Here is a 5,407-nt window from a genome sequence, read left to right on the forward strand (position 1 = left end):
GCCTACTTTCAGGCTTTGCATTTTATGACCAGTAGATCGTCATGTTAAAATTCAATGTGCATTGAAATGTGTGCATATTGGTGAGTCCACATGCCAAATTTCAAGTCCCTATGAATCCATTTTCTCAGTTTGATAAGCTCAATCCATTTGCAGTTGGTATTGTTTGCATAAGTCCCTATTTTAATAGCTAGTCAGAGCACCACTTTGCACATGTATAATAAATACCCCGTTAAGCGCCATATAAGAATATTTCATCTAGGTTACTTCTAGTATGAAAGACAAGCTATGTTTCTAGTTTGAAGCTCCTACCAATCCGTTTGATCAGTTTCCCAAGATGGTTTCTTGAGCCATTTTATTCAGTTTTCTGCACTTTCATTGTTGCCTCTGTTAAGTAGCCATTTTCATGAGCTCACCATTTGCACCCTATTAGCTTCTGACCAAACTGATCATTCCATGGTTTTCCTTGAACTTCAAAGTATCTATGCCCCAAATTTGGGGATACACGAAGACCACTTGATATTTATAATGTGTGCACTTTGTGGTCCCTGCACATTGATTTTATCAGGTTCAAATGCTGACAACACCATTTAATCAAATTTGACCATTAATATTTCTCCACCCAAGATTCATCATGAGAAATGGTTTTGCAAAGTGAATGCCAGTATATGAAATAGCACACCTATCAATTTGTGAAGTCCAAGAAGTTGTTATGACCAATTTTTAAAATGCATCTTTGGGTTTAAATGCAAAAATTTGGCACTGTTGCCAATAAGTTGCAAAATTCAGTTTAATGCTCGGATAATGGTGCAAATCAGTTCTTGAGGCATGTTCAAGGTGCCTGAGGCATTTTATGGGTTAGTGGCATGGAAATGAAAAAAATTTAGCCAGACCCACTTTGCGGCCCGATCTGGCTCATACCAGTGTATTAATTTTATGGTAAAATGGTCTTAATTCATAGTAATGCATATCAGTACCAACTCGACCCACATTGGCAAATTGGTTTCTTAAGAGATGATTTTGTTTCATTATGTGGGCATATAACTGAGAGATTATTGTGTGGGCCATTATGGTTTTGAAAATTGGGGTCAATATGTCATTCAGGAAGCTCATTTATCTCAATGATTTAAATATGATGACAATGGATATTATCACTGTTGCTCATCAATTCCCTTTCCAAAAGTTAATATAAGTGTTAATGATACTTATGAGGTTACTAAGGAAATTGTAGAGACAATTGCTTAAGAAATGAGTGAAGCATGTGGAAAGGAAGATGATGCAAACACTAAAGAGGAAATCAATTAAGAGTCTATTGGATCAACAACAAAGGAGGTTGCTAAAGGGACTGATTTGAGCAGCCATTGAAAAAATCTCAAGCAAATGCAAATTGGCAGGTGTAATGCCAAATACCTTGCTAGAATTTCAACACAATAGTAATTTTTAGGCAAATTCAATTGGTAAGTGTATTGCCCTCCTTCGCGTGGCAGATGGAAAAGGCAATAAACCTATAGTCAATGCAAATTGGCAGCCTCCTCCCTACATGGACTTTGAATTGGGGATGTGTGGAGTGGAGTTTGGGAAGTTTTAAAACTTCAAACAAGTGAAATTGGCATGGCCTACGTGGTATTGAAAGATTGTATTAATTTCAAGCAAATTGTACTTGGTAGGTGTATTTCCAAGCTCCACAATTTATGCTTGCATCCTCCTCCTTCCTCCTGTGTGGCATGAAAAGACCACATGAAACTTTCATCAAATACACAAAATAAATTTGTCGATAATGCTTTAGAAATTTTAAATCAATTGAAATTGGCAGGTATGAAACTAGTTCCATGGCCTTTACCATCCCTCCCACACGTGGTGTTTGAGACTCAGAAACCTTTCAAGAAAATGCAAATTGGCAGATGTAGAGTTTAGTTATCTAACGCTTGAGGTAAAGGCATAAAAAACTTTCAAACAAATGCAGTGGTAGGAGTATCTCCAAGTCCTCCCTGCTATGAGTTGGAGTGGGCATTTTAAAAAATTTCAAGCAAATGTAAATTGCCAGCATCCTCCCCTACTGTGCTTGGTGCATGAGTTGGAGAATGCCGTGAAAAGGGCTTTTAGAAATTTTCAACCAAATGCATTGGCAGGTAAAGAAATCCTCCCTGATGTGTGGTATGGGTCAGGGTTACTCTTAAAACTTTCAGTGAATACAATGGCAGGCATTAAAGCCATCATCTCCTATGTTAAGAGGAAAGGCTCATAAAACTTCCAAGTAAATGCACAGATCAGGCGTAAAGCCTTTATCCCACATTGGCTATGCATAGGAAATATTTTGTATTTAAATGTAAAGCCACACACATTCATATTGTCAAAGCTTAAAGGTTTTTGGCAAGAGGCTACTTGGCGACCTAGTGGACCCCACGTGCATGCATGCGTCCCGAGGCAACCAAATTTTGTGGCAGAAAGGAAAATTAAAGGTCAAGCAAGTTGGAGATGGTTTGATGATTGTCACTATACCGCAATGGAGAGATGCTTGACGGTTATCCATCACGACATAGCGACTGAATGGTGGTCCTTGATCCGCAAGATGAAGTTGCTTGCTAGTTATCTATTGCAGATCGGCGATAAAGAAGAGCTAAGACTGAATGGTGGGTTCGGTGGCAGGTGAAGTGGTGGTCCAGTGGCAGGTTAGGTGGCACCCAGGTGTACTCAAGAGTGAACCAGAAGAAGACACGTGGTGAGGCAGATGAGGAAAGATTAAAATTAAATATCTAGTTCAAACTATAGTGGAAAATTTAAAAATTTAAATGACTGATCTACATCTGGGATTAATTCAGTAGAGGGGTATTTTTTACCCAAATATGCAAGTATTATATATTGTTGGAAAGCTCTTGGAATGGGGATTTCGTTTCTCAATAAGTTTCTACAAATATCGGATATTTTGAGAGTAGATTCCATGGGCATGATGTAAATAATTTTTTAGTTGGGGAAAGAGAACACTTGGCAATGTGTGAGGCAAATCTGATCTCTTTCCCTCTTCTTCATATTCTCAATTCTTCTAATTTGTAAGGGTTCAGAGTTTTTTGGAAATTTTCTCCAAGGGAGAAATCCGAAATTGTAGGTTCCAATCTTATGCATTTTAATTTTCTTGGTTGTAATTGTTGATGTTCCCATTCTTCTGTCATTGAATAGATACATTTAGCTATAAATTCTTAGTTGCGGGTCATATATATGTAAGACATATATACATTTTCCACTGGATTGTCTTCAAGCATTGTTCAATTTCAATAAATCCAGTCTTCAAGGGAGTTTGAATTTATCCTCTCCAAGGGAGAGTGCATTTCCTGTTCTTAGGTATCTTTTACAGAAGGGATTTAAATTCCATGAGCAGAAATTGTGAAACTGAATTAATGTTTGGATTTGTATGATCTTTTGATTTGAAGTTTAGAATGCATTAATGTTAGCCATTAATACAAGGATATCTTTTAGTAAATCTGATGTGCAACTTGGATCTCATTTATGGCTATTTGTATTGACTCTATGCTCAGATTGAGGCACTGATCTATTACAGCCAGAAGTTACTTGCAACATTTTAAAATCCAAAATCAGAATATCTTTTGTTTTCTATTATGTGGTAGTGTTCCATCCATCTCATGATTCAAACATTGCTATGTTGTAAGTGTAGATCTAGCCCATCTACAGTACCCTCCTTGTTTTTGAACCTTTTGAGATTCATTTGCTTTTGTTGATGTTGTCTTGTGTGTAATGGGTCTGATTAAATGCGTCAAAGGTACACCCACCTAGGTTTTGTAGAGCCTGGAGAGTAGAAGGATTTAGATCCTTGTTATGTTGTCCAAGTCCTAAAGTTATTCATAGATTGAAATTAGTTAATAGTGACACATGTTCACCTTGACCTATGGTACACTAGTGCCACCATTGCCTCATCAATCCTTTATTAATGGTAGTTAGGTGTCATCTTTTTTTGGATAAGGCCACCTTTGTTTGAGTTAGATTGAGTTAACTGATCCATCAATTGGGAGTTCAACTCTTGACCTCTTAATTAGATCGAGTTAACTCATCCCCTCTTTGGGAGTCATTGTGAGTTTTAGTTTATTCATGACCTCTAGAAATGATCTTATCGAGTCATGCATCCAAGAGGCCATATATTTGTAAACAATCTTTTGTATTGTATCTTGTTCACATTCTCGATATTGGAATATAGCTGATATTTCAATTCCATACCATTTGCATGTTTCTTGTGGCTTGTGCAACTTATCTTCATTCACTGAGATCTATCTCCTCAAGCCACGCACCCTAGCTACCTAAGAAATCTTCTGTGTTGTATCTTTTTCACATCCTTGATGTTGGAATATAGCTTATGTTTGCATTGAACAAGGGGAATGTATTTTTTTATCTTATTCCCCTTGTTCATATGTAGCCATGGTTCCTTTTTAATAAGTATTTGCTATATGTTCTAAAAATATTTCCAAAAAAACAATATTTTTTACTTGAAAATAAATAAAATATGTAACTGACATGATATTTCCATAGTCCATTTGAATAATTGAGAGTACTTCTGGTAATAACTATGTTACCCCCACAACTATTACTAGAACTCTCAAATCATGAATAATATATGTTTTTTAAACTTCTTTTTTCTATTTATACTAAGTTCTTTTTTTTATAAATTGCTCCCTTTGCAAGTATAGGAGTCTTTCCTAGTGACCTTACTTTATTATGTGCTATAAAGATACCTATAAACCTATTAACACAAAGCTACAAGAACTCTCAATTATGAAAAAAATATGTCTCTTATTTATACTAAGTTCCTTTTTTATACACAATTTCCTTTGCTAACATAACTATATTCTAATGACCCTTAGGTAATTATGTGGTGTCTTTGGGCATTTAGATTTTGAAAGAACATCAATTATAGATAGAGATCATTTGTATGCTGAAAATGAATTAGAGAAAGTTTATTTAAAATGCATAGACTTGTTTCATTTTGTCTATTTACATCAACTATATTAAATAGAGGTGAAAGAGGGCAGTATATGTGAATCGATATTGTCCTTCATTTTAGGCTAGAACCATTCTAGAACTCGTGATGAGAGGATACATGTAAATTGTATTTTGATGGTAGGATGTTGTTTTGGAATTCCCTTTGAGATCCTTCTCTACATTCCATAGTTTTCCTCTAAGAATTTGTCTTCTTGGCATTTTATACTTTTCCTAGTAGGAGATTTCCTTTTAACAATTTTTCTATGAGCCATTGTTTCTCCAAGTGTAGATTTCCTAGTAGAAGAAGATATCATTTACTTATGTTTGTAACTTTGGAATATTGCTAATATTTCGGAAGGATTTTTGAAGGTTACAAGTTGATTGCTCCTATGGTTTGTTGGTCAAATTATCTTGTCCAAAAGTGGAG

Source organism: Cryptomeria japonica, chromosome 4, assembly GCF_030272615.1.
Source record: "Cryptomeria japonica chromosome 4, Sugi_1.0, whole genome shotgun sequence".
NCBI classification, from domain to species: domain Eukaryota; kingdom Viridiplantae; phylum Streptophyta; class Pinopsida; order Cupressales; family Cupressaceae; genus Cryptomeria; species Cryptomeria japonica.